This window comes from Aulostomus chinensis, chromosome 8 (genome assembly GCF_037954235.1).
Source record: "Aulostomus chinensis isolate RoL2024-O1b breed Wild chromosome 8, RoL_Achi_v1.0, whole genome shotgun sequence".
Taxonomy (NCBI): domain Eukaryota; kingdom Metazoa; phylum Chordata; class Actinopteri; order Syngnathiformes; family Aulostomidae; genus Aulostomus; species Aulostomus chinensis.
In genome coordinates, this window is record NC_141327.1 from 20,106,195 (window position 1) to 20,124,673 (window position 18,479).

The 18,479-nt window shown below is 39.5% G+C and overlaps 1 protein-coding gene and 1 long non-coding RNA gene across 4 annotated transcripts in view; one reads left to right on the plus strand and one right to left on the minus strand.

Moving 5' to 3' along the window:
- LOC147257550 (uncharacterized) overlaps positions 1 to 10,934 on the minus strand; it is a 31,790-nt gene extending 20,856 nt beyond the window's left edge. The window contains exons 1-2 of the long non-coding RNA XR_015117617.1: positions 10,885 to 10,934; positions 7,195 to 7,249 (exon numbers count right to left, since the gene is read on the minus strand). This is a non-coding gene — a long non-coding RNA (uncharacterized LOC147257550). The remainder of the gene's footprint in view (positions 1 to 7,194; positions 7,250 to 10,884) is intronic.
- Positions 1 to 18,479, plus strand: part of ctnna2 (catenin (cadherin-associated protein), alpha 2) — a 278,051-nt gene that overhangs the window by 212,451 nt on the left and 47,121 nt on the right. The gene's annotated exons all lie outside the window — the stretch shown is intronic.

Consider the following 18,479-nt stretch of genomic DNA (forward strand, 5'->3'; position numbering starts at 1 on the left):
CCCCCCCCCTTTTTATCTCACCCTCAAAAAAGGTTGCTGCTTGTGGATGATATTTTATGATTTACATGATTTGTGGTTTTATTTTATTTTGTTTTTTTTATATTTGAGTAAGTCCCACACCTCAATACCCAAATTGTATTTGTATATTTTTGTTCACTTGCTGCTTTTTGTGTCACAAAGTAGTTCAAAATGAGCTCCAAGTGGACAACTAAATCAGTGACACGCTTCTTGAACAGCTTGATTGATAATTACCCAATGATGTGATGTAGAACAATATGAGACATTTATCTCTATTGAGTGCTTTGACTTTGATACATATTTAATTATAACACAGTACATTAACAATATGGTATGAATTCTTTTACTTAAAATAAGGGTTGTGAATAATTCCTCTACCCCTGCAGCTCCTGCAACTTAGTCAGATAGCTACATTTAGAAATGGTGCTCATGTTACCGCCAGCAGTTCATTATCTTTTCCTCCTTTAAATTTACAGCGGTGACCTTACTTTAGACATGAGCAGAGTCAGGGGGAAACACATACATCCAGTGATTATACACAATCAATACATAGTTGAATGTAACCAAGACTGAACTGGCCTTCGGGGCTTAGCAATATGAGACAGACTGCAGCGATAAATGTTGTACTTTTTTTTTTTTCTTTCCTTAAGTACTTTACTGGACAGTTAACCAGGAAGTGGACGGATCACTGTTGGAACAGGTCTATTTGCGATGCCAACATTAATCCTCTCTTTTCATATAAAGTTATTAGCCTCAGAGGAAATCTACCTTTGGAAGATGTAACCACAGAAGTGTTAAGAAAGCTACATTACACTCCCCCTAATCCACTGTAGCTATTACACTTTAAAAGTTATTTTTAGGTGAGATTATAGCCCCCCCCCCACCTCCCAAAAAGAAAGAATGAATGCAGATATTGAAACTGTCACCTCTTATGAAGCCAGTGTAAGAGTGCAAATGTGCACATTATCTTTAAAAACATTTATCACTGCCATTGTATCTACTTCAATTGTCTTTTGATTTATAAGCTCTCGTGTTTAATGCAATAGAATACAGCCACTGCTTTTGAACATAAAATATGTAGAAAAAAGTAAAACAAAGAGAGACAAATCTGTAAAGAAAAAAATGTAAAATAAAAAAACAGCAACCGCAAAAAAAACCTAATATTCTAACTGAACACACTCCAGGCTTACCCACACTGTTAAGTTATTTATTTGGATGCTTTTCTGAAATCCAAAACTATATGTTTATTTTTATTGTACACTTCTAATAACAAAGGGGCAGCATGGCTCAGAGGTAGAGTGGCTGTCTAGCAACCAAAGGGTCGCTGGTTTGATCCTCACTTCCCCCGGTGGCCATGTTGAAGGGTCCTTAAGCAAGATACTGAAACCCTAATTGCTCCTGATGGCCCTGCGGCAGACTGGTGACCCGTCCAGGGTGAACCCCGCCTCTCACCCGATGTCAGCTGGGATAGGCTCCAGCCATCCAGATGGATAGACTTCCAATAACAACCTAACTGCAAACACCCGGATCAAAATTATATGAAATATCTGTAGCTCCAGTTGCAGTTCCATTGTTCCACTTATCTCGAATGAACCGCTCTTGTCTGAGAGTGTGTGTGTGTGTGTGTGTCCTCTGGGCAGCATTTTGAAGGGGCCAGCATCTTTTGAAAATGTTTTTTAATGGTTTCAAAGCATGTGTTTCTGACTGCCTCTGCTGTTTCTGCAGAACTTCTTTTTTCTGATGTCACCTCAGTTTTTGAGAGACTTTGCATGAACTTCTCAGTCATACTATGAGAGTTCATGCTTGTTGTTTCTGGAAAATGGAGGGAAAAACTCACTTTTCTGAATCTGCATCACAGGTTTTATTGTTTGTATAGGTTTTTTTGTTGTTGTTATACACACCTATATTCTTAAGATGTGCTGTAGCTTACTTTATTGCCACACAACCCGTGAGCTAATATTAAAACACTTTACCCAGCACCTACAGAAGCAAAGATCCCATGATTCTTTTGTTTCTTTGGAAGTTTTCTACCCATTAAATATATCTTTTAGACACACATCCAAGGTTTTTCAGTATTGCCTGGCAAGGCAGAACAGAAAGTGTACAGTCAGTTCCATTAAAATTAAATTCAGAGACGTAATTGTGACAAGGCATGGCTGGAAGTGTAAAAGCTTTTTAAAGTTTATGGTGCATCATCAGGAGATAGAGCAAAAATAATCTTAGTTGTATAACAGTATCCCTGATCTCTGCAGGATCCAGGGGATGGCTGTAGCAGAAGCAAAATGGCAATAATAAAAACTACCGTCTGGTCAAAGATGATTTATATTTAACCACAAATCGAACAAATTAATTAATAAGATGTTTTGATTTGGATCCTGTATCATTTCCTGTCACACACTGAAAATAGAAGCCCCCGAGGCTTCTAGGGGAGCCAACTCAAAAGTCTATTATCCTTACAGAATGTGTGCAATGTTTGTGTGACACATTTCACAAACCTTTCCTCAGTGAATATCAGAGGCGCTAAGATTAGCTCTGAGACAAAACCAATGTCAGCATCACCACTAATAGCTGTGATAGATTCAGTAAAAGGTGCTCTATGACAAGTGGCGCTGGAATTCCTGTCATGTTTTTCAGATATGACACTAAGTGGATTACACAAGATTAAGTATGCCAAAAGAGAAAGTAAAAGAGGAAGATGTGACATATCACCATGGTGCTGCGCTTTGAACAAGTAGACTTCCTGAGGTAATGTGATATATAGCCAAGCATAAATCCTTAACTATGTCATGTGCCCATGGGGGCTTAGTCATATCATTTTAGATGTCCCATAATGCCTTTTTGCTTCTGATTCATGTATCATCTTCATTTTTCTAACGTATGAACAATACTGTGATAGTAGGTGTAGGGTGTCTAGACTGGCCCGCATTGGGTCTTTAAAAAAACGGGTGCTGTTTCATTAGTGACGAGATGATTAATGTTCAGCGAGCACTGTGAGGGCAAAATCATTCTGAAAATCTAGTAGGGAAATGATTAGATGATGACCTTCAACTCCAAGTCATGTTGTTGAACAATGAATAACATTATATTAAATTTGTACTATTGTTTATTTCTTTTTTCCTCCGTTTCAGATTAATCAACCAGGAAAGCCTTGCAAACAGTAACTCACAACTAAGCCACCGTGTTGTTGTTGTTGTTGTAGATCAATGTAGCCAAAGGTGGTTGGGCTCATTAGTGCATCAATCAAGCATGAACTTTTATTACTAATTCAGCAAAGAGAATTCACCGCGCTAACTGCAACAATTGTGTATCTAATCTAATCCTACAATATCAAAGGTTCTAATGATGTATAAGCCTGCAGGTTTGCCAGTGGCAGCTGGAGGTTGAAGTAGAGTATCAAGTATAAAGTTGTGGACCCAAGAAAGCTAGGAGGTATTTTTGATAAATATGCCCTTAAATTGAGATTTGAAAAAAATGTTACATTAAGCTTTGATAGATGGTCATCATGCTTTTTTCAAATATTTCTCAAATGACTGCCAGAAATACTGAGAGTTTCACCTCAGAAATCTTGTTGAAGTAGGTTTTTTTTACGTCGTTATTGTTGTTGTCGTTTTTTTTGCCAGAGAGGAGCAAGTTGTGTCTCTAATTCTATACTTAAGCTCAGGAAACATTAGGATTCAAGAATCCTCTTGACCATAGTGATGGTTGCTGAGAGCAAGGGCGTGTTGAATTATGATGTTTATATGGTATCTCTTTCATGGGTACCTCCCCTGAGGAGCTAATTTGATCTCTGGGGTTAGTTTGTCCGTCCTGTAGCAGTATAACTCATCAAGCTAAGGATGGATTCTGATGAACTTTGGCAGGATAAAACAGCTTGGGAGGAATCACATTTACATTTACATTACATTATGTAACATTTTAAATTGATTCCAATCCTGATCATTGCAGAGGTATCCACTCTCCTCTAGTTTCTGCGTGTCATAACCTAGCCAAAAGTGCTAACAGAGAATGTTGCAATGGTAGTCAAACAGTAATATATCAGATCTACCTGTACCACCAATCATACGCACATGAAAGTGCAAAGATGCACATAATTGCTTGTAAACAGTAACACACCGCAAAGCCTGGGGGAAAAGTCTCTGGCGTCACATGGCTTCATATCTAGCCTGTAGGAGCCACTGTTTGTTGCTCTGTCAGTTTGTCTTTGCAACGCAGGCAAGTAATCAATTATTGAACAGGATCGATAAGGTCTTGTCTCATCTCGTCTCAGTTTATCTTATTTTAACAGACGCGCAGTTTGACTTCATGCGTGTCTTTTTTAGCTTTGGTAAATTTTTAATTAAGAACAGCTTCATTATCTTAAAAGGACTAGCTGCCCCTGGTGGGTACCCTTCCTCATATAAGCTGGCTCTGAAATGGGAGTCAGTGTGAAGTGTGATGCTGGTGACCTTCCATGCTGCATGCAGTGAACCTTCAGGTACTGTTGGTCTTTATTTTATTCTCAGTGAATAGAGATCTGTATGTCTGGATCTTTCTCAAATAAGCAAATTATTATCCACACACAAGTGTTTCCCTTTAGTCATCTCGGTAGAAAAGTCCAAACTAAACATCAAGACAAAATTAAACCTGGATTTAATTGAGGTATTTTCCGTCGTCTTTGATCATGATGTCATCTTCTTAAGAATGCACCGATGACTTTTGTGGAGCCCGGCTAAATGTCACTAAATTCTGAAATATTCAGTCTGCCTGTATGTTGAAATAGAAATACATGCATATATGGAATAGATAGACGTGTGATTTACACCAATTTTGAATTTTGTGTGACTGCAAAAGTTGGTGGCCAAATTTAAATTCCTCTCCCCCTGGATAGAGATCAGGACAGCCAGAATTAAATTTTAAAAAAATCCTCTGACATTCCTTCCTCAGAAAAGCGCATGTCAAATTTTGACCTAATATGTCTGAGCGTTACTTATATGAAAAGGATCAGAAGTCTTTCTACAAAACCATGGAAAGCCTGGACACATCCACACTCAGAAGGGGCCATCATTTTCAATTTCTCTTCTCTTCTTCATTGATGGAAAGACCTTCTCTAGCCATCTTTTGTCTATTAAAATTTATCATCCACAGAGAAAGTGTAATGGATGGTGAGGAGAGCACATCGAAGTCTCTGGCACCTTATTTCAAAGTGAAAATTGACTCTTTTTATCTGCTGAAGGATGTTTTCAAATAAGGTCCTAACCAAATATAGATAAATGCAAGCTCAGGCAGCCAAAACTAAATGGAAATTATTTAACCCGCTCTGCCAAAATCTCCACTCCAAAATCTCCACTCCAAAAAACAAAAAACAAAAAAACAACAAATGAATGTTTCAGATGAGATTTCAAATGATTTCCATTTCAAATTTCAATACTTTCCCACAAGAGGCCTGGCTAAATCTATATTATTAGAAGTATAGATCTGACCATGAGTGTAACAGTAATTCTTTGAAAGCTTGGATTGATTGGGGAATATTGAATAGTCTTCCAGTTCCTCACTCACTGTCAGCATGGCTAATACACCAAACCACGGGTGTAACTCTTTTCTCGTGGCTCATCAATTCAACAACCTCTTTATAAAAGGGTAAATTAAACCACGTACCACAGCCATTTTACCTCTCTGACAGCAGGTTAATGGCTTATCAAGAGTCTGTTCTCTCGCCTGAAACTGATCGGCTCACTCTTGTGTCGGCTTGTCCTTATACACCTCTGAGCTAACATATAGTATGCATGTTTACAAAGCTTCTGTGTGCTTTTTTATAACGGTCCTCTTTTAAAATACATTTATATGAGGCCGCCTGGCAAGTGCCTGGATTTTGGAGTTGAGTTGAAATCAAAAAGAAACAGAAAGGTAGATCTTGTGCAAACAAAAGGAGTCGGGTCTCCGGCTCCATCATCAGTGCACTGTCCAGCGGTGGCTGTGGGAGTTATGGGATCATCAAAGATTGTTGCAGCTGTAATGAAGGACGTCTCCCAGGGGATCCAAACCATAGGCTCTGGGTAGTCCGGGGTTATTGGTTATGACGCACAGGTGAAATCGGGCAGACAAAAGCCGCAGCCACTGAAGACCGTTGTCACGGTTACTGCACAATGTGTGACTTCATAATAAAGAAAAGCTATCGTGTCGTTGCGTATGCTCATAATGCAAGAAGGTCTCCACGTGAACAAACTCCTGAGAGCTTTTTTTCCGTCAGCGATGAGCTTAACCAGCATTCGGCAAGAGCCTGAATAAAAAGACCATTAATTTCTATGGAAATATGATGTGCTTTAGCTTTAAGGGAGGATTTTTCTCACAACGTACAGTTAACAAACAAATAGGAATGACTACGGCTATTTATGAATTGTATTCATTTTGGAAAAGAATGGCTGAAAACTCAATTTTATCATAAAGATTTGGCCATGACCAGAAAAGGGACGTCAACAGCATGAGGCAAATTTTATTTCCTTTCAGCTCCGAAGTACATTGTGGAAGAGTTTTATACTGATCAGATTACAATATGGTAATTTGTTTTTTAATGCTGTGAGATGTCAATAAGGGTTCTACTTTTATTTGTAATTTTTAGCTGATATATTTATATATATATATATATATATATATATATATATTTGTTATTTTCTTCTTTTGAAAAACTGCATTCAAATTTACTGAATCCTAATAACAACAAAAGTCAGCAGTGCATGCCTAATGTAAGGAGACACATTTCCTACTATTCACATATGAAATACAAATTTATTAAACCAGTTCCCAAAGCTTAGATCTGTAATTTTTTTTTAAGTTCTCAAGCAATGTTTAGCTGTTGGCCAGACTTTCTGACCTGTTGGGAAATAGTTTTTCCCGTCAGAAGGGTCTAACGTGCCAAGGGGCATTGATTTGATATCGTCCAAGTGCACCGGAGCAAAGTTGCCAAGCCCTTTTTGGAAATATTGGTAAAGGGATTGGGTACAGTGAAGTGTGAACACACCACCAGATTCGATTTTAAAGTACAAGCTACTGTTGTCAGGGGTTCTGATATTTTGTCATTTATGCACTCACTCTCTGTATGAATTTCTCCCTGACAAAAAGTCTGAGGGTCATTTCTTCTGGACAAGTTAAGATGCAGTTTGCCCGTTCGTACACGTATTAGATGAAACCACACTTGATTACCTTTTTTCCTCAGTGCTTCTGTTTGAAACTAGAACAATTCTCCTCTGTGGTGTAGCTGCAGAAAAAAAGGAAAACAAAATTAACCGCTCAACCCCGTACCAAACTGGATTGCAAATGCGGAAGTGAAACAAATCTCGAAGGAGCTGCTCCACAGCCCGTCTCCCTTTCCCTGAGGTGGGAAGCCCTAGTTTGAATGTTCACTTACATCATCAAAGGGCCCCTCTGTCTCATGTAATATTAACATGTGCTAAATCAGTGGCAAACAGCAGCAGCAATGTTTACACAGCATCAACAAGAGCTTGCAAAGCCACATAGAGAGGAGCCGTCTTTGTGTTCAAAGATTAGGAGGCTCTGACACCCATGGGAGGTGACAAGATTATAGTATATAATATGGGTTCACTGTTTTACAAGGTGACTAATTTAGACACGCCGCATGTGTCTTATGCACTTGTGAGCAACTACGCAAATCTTTGGAGGGTTTTTTTTTGTTTTGTTTTACGATTTAAAATAAGCCTATTTGTCTGATCACTTCCTCTTATTAATTTCTTTTTGGCTGTTCGCCCTTCATGATGTGACATGAATGCTAAACAACAAAACCGAGATATGAAATAACTTTTCCTTTTTTTTTTTTTTTTTTCAATAAAGCAGCACAGGACAGGTAATGGGTGACTAGGGAGTGACATTCATCTCTGAGCCATTTGACTTTTTGACTCAGGGTTAAATCTAGTAATCAAGAAGCTTTTGAGGTAAAGTGGGCTGTCACAATGAAGTGAAATCTGCTGGAAATTAAGTCCATTAATCACGTAGGGCTTCATCTAGTCATTTCTATATACAGCTCTAAAGTGTGTCTATGTTAGAGAGAGAGAGAGAATGGGGCTTTCACTTGGAAAGAGTGAGGAAGGCAGAAAATGCTTGGCGGTGCAGAAGGAAAACCATCAATTCTCATTATGGAATATAGATCATCTCTCCTAATTACAGCCGCAGCTTTTTACCACTGTGCAAATGTAGAATAATGCAAGCCAGTGATGGCAGGCACCACCCACTTGTGATTAATTAGGTGAGTGAATAAAAAGCTATATGGACCCTGCGATTTTTGCCCCAGATAGCTTATCAAAGCTAAATTGCTATATAATGCAGGTCTTGGCCTTTGGGAAAATATATATACCCTCTCCAACACCTTTGGTTAAGTAAATCTGGCTTGCAGAGCTTTGTACAACAAGTTATATATTTCATGAACAAAAAAACAAAAATCCGAATTACAATTTTGTTTACATCTCATATTAATATGGAGGTCTTGAAATCTATCATATTAGATGACCCGTCCTGGGGTAAAAAAGACCCTTCACCAATCATCAGCTAATACTGGCCTTCCTTCACTAATAATGAGACTAGGATTTCTTTCCCATCAAATTTGGAGTAACAGTATTGGAAAGGAAGTGAATTTTGACCTCAACAGAACTCTAATAGATGATTTTTTTAGATGATTAAGCTGAGAAATGTTTCAAAAGGAGCTATGAGAGTGAGGGTTACTAAGGTAAAAAAAAAAAAAAAGAAAGAAAGAAAGAAAAGAAAAGAAAAAAAGTCTTTTCATCATCCTCATGATGAAATATTCAAAGTACAAGAGGTTTAAGTAACAGCAAGTCTTCCAAAAGCTACTCATTTTCAGGGCATCATGTATAATATATATACAACACAGTGGCACAAAAATCCTCATCTTGATGCCTGCCACATTTGTCCTAGTTTTTGGCCATGACATCCCTGTAATTTGTGCCAAAACAGAGTCCCTTTGCTCTTTCTACATGACACGTCATATATTAACCTGTGTTGGGGGCATTTTCAGTCGTATTCTGTTTCTTCTTGTGAAATTCATGACCACAGCTCTTCACATATCCATACATCTAATACTGGCACTGCTTTTTTTCTTCTTTCGTTCCTTAAAATGAAATAAATAAAGCAAGAACATAAATCCAGCCGGGCACAAACAGGACACACCTAATTTCATTTCCTTTCTTCTCTGACCCAATGTAGTCTTATCTCCCTCCTCAGCACTTTTTTATGCTTTGTTTATTTATTTTCTTCTCTCCATATCCCGCTTTCTCTCAAGACTTTAAGCCTGATAAGTTGCGGTATGTTTAGCGGAGGTCACAGGTGAATAGAATGTTGCGGATGAAGTGGAACTAAGACCGAGAACGCAGCAGTGCTCAGGCCTAAACTGACTCACAGCGCAAGTCAAGCAGAACATTGCCTCATGCATATTCATAAGGAAGACACTGCTCATCACACCATCTTTGATCCGATTCATAGAGTATGCAAATTCATGGGCGCACACGGAAGCACAAAAGGCATTTCTCACCCGTCTGCTAGTCACTCTGATCACCACCCGGAGGTGGCCACACTAGATCTCTACGCACCTGGATTAATGCCATAAACACAGTTTAGTGAACTATCTGATATTGTTTGCATAAGTATGAACTCATCTTTTTTTTTTTTTTTGCGCACAAGTGCTCTAATATGGATCGGTGTGAGCGTACAGCGTGATGTGTTGTGAGCTAGCGGATAAGCATGGATTACTCTGGATTCATTTGACACGTATACATTCACTGGCCTGATCTCATTGAATTACAGGCAGCTGCAGCGGGGAGGGGGGCTCTTCCACACGTTGGCCTGAGTAAATTGACATTTGAATTGGAAATTAAGAGAAGAAGAAGCAATGGAACATGTTTGTTCATACATCTGGGTTTTATACAGATGTTGCACGCAGATGTGACGCTGGCCTGAGCTCATGTGCTCAGAGCTCGTCTTCAGCTACTCTGATTGTTACAGCCACGTGGAACGTTTGCCTACACTCCCACGGTGTACGGTTCACCTCATCCGCTTCAAACAACTTCATGATAATACGCCTTATTTGCATTTTCAACTTTTGTGACATTCCAAAGTTTGCTTATAAAATGTTTGACAGTTGAATGGAAGCACATCTTTTGTTTTACTTGCTTTCACCTGTAGGGGGGCGAGCTGGGGGGGGGGGGGGGTCTTAGGTGGCTCCATCTGTATATGTCATTAATTCTGAGAGTTATGTCTCAGCAACAATGTTTATAAAAGACTGTTTATGGAACTGTTTTCATTATGTCGTCACCGTGAAGAAATCCCCATCCTGTATAAGAACTTATTTGAATTTGTCAGCGTGACAGTGGACTGATTGATAACTTATTAGAACCTTCACCTGCCACACAATAGGGGTCAAGATGAAAATGCCCCTTGTGCAGCAGAAAAAAGCATTCCAAAGTCTGAACTGCTTACTTTGCTGTAAAGGAATGTTTGATGGCAAACAGTGGCAGACAGGGAAAAAAAACAAGAAACCTTTACTGTTCAAAGTTATCTTACGTTTGATTTCAGAAGCTTGAATTAAACTAAAGTAGAATGACTGCCGGTTGCTGGTTTGGATGACAGCAGCTCTCAAGTTAATTGAAAATGCGCTAAAACTGCTCTGCCCACAATTACAGTGATTAAAAAGTAAATACAATATATATATATATATATATATATATATATATATATATATATATATATATATTATATTTTAAATATTTCCACCTTACACTTTTACTTGTGATAATTTCCTGAAATCACTGGCATAGAGGGCACACAATTACAGACAAACACACAGATTCTAGCTTTTCATCTCCTAATTACCTGCAGTAACAAACAGCACGGCGAGGTAAAAACTTTTAATCCTGGCTTGTCTGTCTTTCAGAATAGCAAATTATGTTTCATTTTTGGTCTTTGTTCAGTCAGTAATGGAATACTGTATCAACCCCTGCTTTCTCTGTCACCATGGCAACAAACATTCCCCTGGGTAATAAGGCAGAGCAACACTCAATCAAGAGTGAGTCGTGGAGGTGGGAACATTTTTACCGCCGAACAATGCTGAAATAAGCAGGAAGGTGTTCAGAGATCCTTAGGTAATCCAGACCCTTCATCGCTGGCCAGAGATCACCTTTGACTGTTTACTTTTTTTCTTCTATAAACATTTCTATTGATCTTTGTTGACAGCAGTCAGCAGTTTGGGGCCTATTGATCAGAATGTTAAATTCAGAGGAGAGATCAAGTGTAAATGCACATTACACAAAATATGATACGGTCTAGAGCAGCATTTTACTTACATGAATATAATGTTAACAACAGGCAAATCTGACTGACTCATTTTCTCATGAATGCTGAAATCTGCTTCAATGCATGTCAAGGGCTAAGAGGCAGACAATATACTGGTATCGTGTATAGAATTGGTCTCACACCTGCAAATGTGTAAATTAAGAATGAAAGCTGTTTGATCTGGGCGTCTCCTGATGAAACATAAGTTGTTGTTGTTGTTTTTTTTTATCAGAACCTCATATCAGTTGAGTTCAATCCAGTCACACAAATATAAAAGCAAGATGAGAAAAAAGTTCACATCAAACTTCACTCTTATCCTTACTTTATCACATATTTTTCAAAATAACCATGAAAGCCAAGTCTGGCTGGAGTTGCTTTTCTTTATTCTCCCCCCACCCCCCACCCCCACCCAATTTCCTCTTCCTAGGCTAATTTCTGATCACCATTTTTGTTCAAAAAAAAATCTCAAATGGCTAAAAAAAACAAAAAAAACTGTGGGCACAAGAAACTCTCCAGTCCCGAAGCGGAGGTACAGCTGCAGGAAGTGAGCGAGAAGAAAGCGTCATATTTAGAAACATCAGTAATGGATGTAAAATAACAACAAAAAAGATGCACAAGGCCCTGTTACCCATGGTCAGTGAATGCTGTATCCAGAGAAAAACTAATGAAGGTACAAATGTTTTCATCTGAATTATTACGCTTCAAAATATTGCCAAAGGCAAATGACGCACCTGTTATGAGCACCAGTCGGCCCACACAGAGATGTCTGCCGACCCTCTGTCGGACCCGTGAGCCACAGGTCAAACTAAGAGAGACGCTGACCAGTGGAAAGCAGAACTCTTGCCCAGTTTTCTCAACTGAACCAGTTTTTCAAAGCCTTTACTGGAAAGGCAGCACTCTGACTGTCTGAGCTCACATCAGTACCTAAGTCGGCCGAGCCTACTGTCAAAGTTAGGACCACGATCACTGAACAAATTCTGAGTTTAAAAAAAGTGCCAACTATCTGATTGTTTTCTATGGTTAACTTGAGTCCATAGTTGATATAAATCTGCAATATGATACTAAGTTTATTTTACAGTTGATGAAAGAAAGGTCACTTATGCAACATGCACTTATTTCCGATAACCTCACACATTGCAGTTCTGTTGTTTAATCATCCAAACAAGTTGAAACACTGCAGATGCAGTTTCATTGTGACAGAAAAAAAAGTTTGTCTCTGTCGCTGGGTTCTTGTTGGCATTTCACAACCAAAAAAAGATCTGTTACATTAACTCTAAATGATTGCAGTTACTTGTTCTTAAAATGCCGCACGTATCAGTTAAGATGCCCCGTCAGCTGTGCTTGTGTGGGAGGCCTATGTTTCCCTGACTGACCCTGCACTATTCTGGGCCAACAGCTCTGCTATTTGACAGCCAACTTCTGGTCACTATTTCCCTGGAGGTTAGGTTGAAGCAGACATCTTCTCTCTGTAAGACACTGGCCAACATGCACTCAGAGGGCCTGTGCTGAGCGAGCGACACATCCACCACAGAGCAGTGACACTCCCAGAGGTGTCAGATGAAAGGCGATATTTGTACTATCTACTCCTCAAGGCTGACCTAAAGACACATCATTGTCATCTAAATACTGAATTAAACTCAAAAGTGAAAAGTGTGCGTCGAAAGTAACTGGTGATTTGTAGCTATGTCCAGACTGAGCAGCTGCAAAAATTGATTGAAGCTTTGAATATATGCTCTGTCAGAGAAGTAGTAATTGTATAAATTCTCTCTCATCCAGTCTGTGACACAGAGAGTGCTTGAAGCTCTGCACTGGAATGGGTTTTATTGTCCGATGTTTGAAGTGCAGACCAATAAAGTTGACATACTTGTGTAACCTGCAAGGCTCCCTGACTTAGCTTCCTTCTTGAAGAGGTGCATGTAGGCCAGACTCATTTCTTTATTTAAACAAACTGATTGTTTATGTAAATGTGAATCTAATTTTGTCTCTCATAAATCCACATGATGTCAGTCATCCCGTTACATAAGCCGTGTTTCCATCCAGCTCTTGGGTTTATTTGTGCGCAAATTGAAAATGCACATAACCGAGTAGCAACACTGAAAATTCAAATAGATTTCAAAATCTTGGCTAAACATTTGAATGCTTGGGAGAGGTGGAAAAGTTGGAGTATCGCTAAAAGATAAATGTGGATAAATTTAATGTTAGCGGCTTCGTTGAGCAAACACTGGTAATTGCTCTCCATTTTCTAAAGTTAAATATCAATCCGTCATTTTGTCTTCCTTCATTTACATTTGTGTTTATTTAAGATTTCCGTGACGCTTTTCGATGATTACGTCATTTCACTGCAGAATATCAGAAGATTTGGTCAAAATTTGCAATCCATCTGGATGGGCACCTGTCTGTTGATCATGTACAATAATTCAAGCATACCTCTCACCGAACCACGATTGACAATGTTTTACTGAGTTGAGTTCATCAAACCTTTTATCAACACTGGTATGAGTCATCTTCCAGTAACCCTGGACACCAGGGCAATGTAATCTGGCCATTGTTTGCTTTGACTATGTCTCCCTTTATTTTCTTTCTCCTCTTCTTGTTGTCACTGGCCTTGTTGCATTCATGCATAGATGGCATGCTAAGTGAAAGAGGAGCCAATGGGGATGAGCAATGCCTGCTAAGCTGGTCTTAGTCACGGGGCATTGTCATTAGATTAATGGAGCAGAAGGAGCCATCCGTTCTCCCTCCAGAGGGGAGCTTTGCTTTGGTTGGGGTGGAGAGAGGAGAAAATGTAGGGGTGTGTGCCCCCCCCCCCCCCCCCAACACACACACACGTCCTCACCCCCATCCCACTATATTTAAACTGGGCTTTCTCTTCATTTTTCTACTCTGTAGGTTCATGTTTGACTTTGAGGCACGGCACCTGTTTGCATAGAACCGTTAGTTATATGCAAACAGTTTTTTGTAACAAGTTTTGACAGTGACTATATTTTTATTTTGTAACCGCGCTTTGATACGCTCATCATTGATCATGAAGAATGTTATATTTACCTGCTGTACATTAAGAAGGAGTAATTTGATTTGCAATAACTACATTACATAAACCTATTCTAATGAGAATATATTTTGTTTTACACAATGTACATTTTTCTTTTGTATGACCATTAACGCTTCATTATGCTGTAAGTATTTAGTAATTACAGTGCAGTAAAACAAAGGGCTTCCCAAATGCTACTAAAACACAATTTTATAGCTTTGCCTTGAGCATACAAATTCACATAAAGACACTTCATTCAGTTTAGAATTCAGTGCTTGCTCGAGTGAATTAATTCTGGCAAGAGGGGCTGCAATAAAGTGAAAACTTGAGGGGACTAAAGTCATGCAACAGGGTTAGCAGAAGAGAAGAGCACAGACAACTGTCACCATGGCAAATAATCCAAAAATTCTTTGCTTTACCATTTCCAGCCAATTACGCTGAACCTCTGTTTCATCTGGGTGGCAAAGGTTTTTGGCAGAAGATTTACTCAGCTCTGATGAGTATTCAGAACAAAGAACATGTCTGACTTTTATAAGGTTCTTCTTTTTCTTTTCTTTTTTTTTTCCACATGTATTCCAGAGGATCATACCCAGGAATCTCCACTTTATGTTTTCCCAGTCCCCTCACAAGCCACTTTATTGTTTATCAACTGTGAAATGACTAAATTGTAAAGGTGTGTTGTGTAGAATTTGGATAAATTGTTGGCAAATTTTCATCTTGATATTCACAGTTGTCTTGTCGTGAGTGTATAACCCCTGAAAAATCGGAATTATGATTTCACGGAGCCTGTCCAGCACAGACAGTTTAAAGCCACTTGTCTCCTTTCTACTTTACTGATACATTACATTTTACCTACCTATTTCTTTGAAGCAGCACCCTTTCCAAGCAAGCTAGTCAAAGGTGTGCTACTTCTCTCTTTTTTTTCTTTCAGCTACGTTTGCAGCTGAACACCTGCGTGCTGCAACTCCACAGCTATATTGTTTACGTCAGGGACCAGTTGATCATGCAGAAATAAACATCCCTGCAGACACCGTGACGTGAAGACACACCAGATAATGCAGAGGAGAAACAATGATATGGAAGAGATCTGAGTTCAGACAAGGATGGAGAAGAGGAGATTTTAGTCATATCTCTCTGCTTTTATTATGGGCAACAGGAGATTGATGGATGAGCTGAGGAAATCGTAAGGTCTTCTGTAACTGAGTGTTTCATGGAGACGTCACTTGGAGAAGATACTCCAAACCCCTTTCCTAGAACCCTGACAGCTTTCAGATGCATTGAAGCAGGCAGGAATGTCTTTGCGAATGAAAAGAAAAGAGGCGGTGGGTTTATATGAACAACAGATGGTGTCACCCTGGTCAAATTACAGTAAAAGGAGTGTTTCTGGCACCCTCGTATTAAACTGTTAGCCTGTGGGGTGAACATAGCATTCATACAGCACGCCCACTGAGTTGTTGTTGTTGTTGTTGTTGTTGTTTACGTCCCCCCTCTGTTAAACAAGTAACTGTGTGTGACACGATCCACAGGACTCCAACATCTGCACTCCAGTGGTTTCCTCTTGATCTCAGGAGACTTCAATCACATACGAATGAACAATTATTTCTTAACCGTGTGAAGTTTGTACTGTGAATAGTACTGTGTGTGCGTGTGTGTGTGTGGGGGGGTCCTCCTCCTCCTTCTCCTCCTCCTCCTCCTCCTCCATAGTTAAGCTGGATTTTTGTTGCTGGATCTTCTATTATCCCCAGCATTGCAGCCAGGAAATGACACATAATCTAAGAAAAAAAAAAAACCCAAAAAACAGCAAAAACATTAAGAAGACGATATTCTATAGTATGACAGAGAATGGTCGGATTTGTAGAGAGTTGAGTACTTTGATGGCAGACAGAGTACTTTTTAAGAGAAGTGAACTGTTGCAATTGAAAAAGAGGCCATCCCTCAGAGACCAGCAGCAACAAATGAAGGCACATTCACTAATAATACTATCATTTTGGTCTTGTTTTGCCAAAAAGAAAACACAGAAATCATTGAAATATAGTTATTAATTGTGTCATCAGTAAACAGCAGTCCTCTACTCAATGTCCAGTTAAACTGCTACTCCCACAGGGGCCTACCTGCACAGTATTTAGTTACTTCTTTTGAGGGTTTGTTATATTCAAACACAACTGAGTGGAGCTTGTCTATAGCTTGTTGCACATACGAGTTTCACAGTGGTGCCAATGGTGTGTATTCCTGGATACTATATGTTCATGTGTTTTCTGTAGTTGTTCAGTTAATTCAGTCTTTAGAGTGTGTTGAAGCAGCAGAACATATAAGATTGTTCCACTAAAGTTGTTTCATGTGCAGTTATGAGATCATCACTAAATATTTTCTCTTTTTTTTAACCTCCAAAAGTGGTTTGTTTTTAAATAAACCTGTTTACCCAGAGTACCATAGTAAGCTGGAGGATGACAAACACGCCACTGGCTACCAGTATATCAGCTCCGCTTCACTCTTTACACTGTTAATGTAAAACTATGTTAGGATAAGGCAAACAAGAAAAGAGCGGCATCGGCGTCACAGTGGGCGCCGCCTCGGAAGCAGCCGAGCAATCTTTGCAGCGTAGGATGGTTGGCTGGCTGATCACGCTGGTCTGATGCAGGAAGCGACGGTGCCGCTTCCACCTCCCTTCCTACAGGAGACAGCAGCCCATCCTCACACTGGACACGGCGTCTCTACCTTTCTGTCCTCACCATCAGCGTCAGTTAAAGTCTTGAATGGGAAGATGAGCCCACGGCCAATCGTCCTCTGGAGTCAGGTTAATTAAATCAGTGGTGTTTCATCTCGTTGAGTCCACCAGATGTCAAAGTCAGCAGAAAAATCCTACACTTTGGAGTCACTTTAATGCAAGTAAAGTATGAATGAGCAACTCTGTTCATGTGTGCTTGAGCGCCCCCCCCCCCCCCCCCCCCCCCCCATGGATATAGAAGACGATGCATTTCAGCTGTATTTCAACTTGTCCATGCCATCTAAGGAATCAAGCCAAGAAAATCGCCCATGTTGGGATGGGTCATCTGAGTTCAATCTCAGCAGTGAGAGAACGACAGATTACTAAGGATGCTGTTGTTTTCTCCTTTACTCAAAAGAGTCTAATGGCAACTAATGTTCCTCTTTTTTCATCAGTCCTACAGTAACTAGTGGCTCACTAATGGCCTTCAGACTTTCAAATGTGATCTATACAGGTAAACCCAACTTTATTGTCAGTCTAGGTTAAACCGCGTAGCCAACAGACAGCCTGAATTTTCAGACAAATACCCAATTATACTCCACAGCAACAACACCCCTGGGATGGCAGCTGTGAATTTGCCTGAACTGTGACTCACACAACCTTCCCGTCTGTTGTATATATGTTGTGGAAATAACCTTAAATGCTACAGGCTGGGCCCCAGCTGGTCATAACATAACATTAAGGCAATCGCTTCTTAAAATGTGGTTGATAACAGCAACATGTTTTAATGATTTCTTTGTTCAAACGTGCATTTTAAAGTGAAAACTAAAGAGAGCAAGCATTACTTACAGTTGAAATGTCCAGACAGGATTCCCCATGGGAGCAATGGGTATCGCAGTTTTCAATTCTTACTGCTTTATTACAGCCATTCTAAATTAATTGGAGAATTTATAGTTTATCTCAATACATTTGTTTTCAGGGTTCACATTAATTGGCAACCCAGGGAAAAAAAACCTATGTCTGATGAAGTAATCAGCCAAAGTAATTGCATCAAAAGCTTGTGCTGATTGCAAATTTGACTTTGTCTGGTCACTGGGTCTTAAGTCTCCCTGTGATTCATTCATTATTTCAGTGAATGTCTTCTGCCAAAAATTGTGCCAAGATATTACTATTACAATTTCAACCACGTTAAACTGACATAAATCAAAGATAGATGTGTGGTGCCACTAAAACTCCCCGTACAAGGCATTTGTCTTCATAAAGTCAGTAAAGTGGAAAATGAAATGTTTACAATTAGTTTTCTCATCCCGATGCGAGCAGAGTTCTGCTGTAGGAAGTGACAAGCGAAGATTATCTGGAAAAGGTTCAGACAAAAAGTTTTCATTTTTATCACTTGTTCTG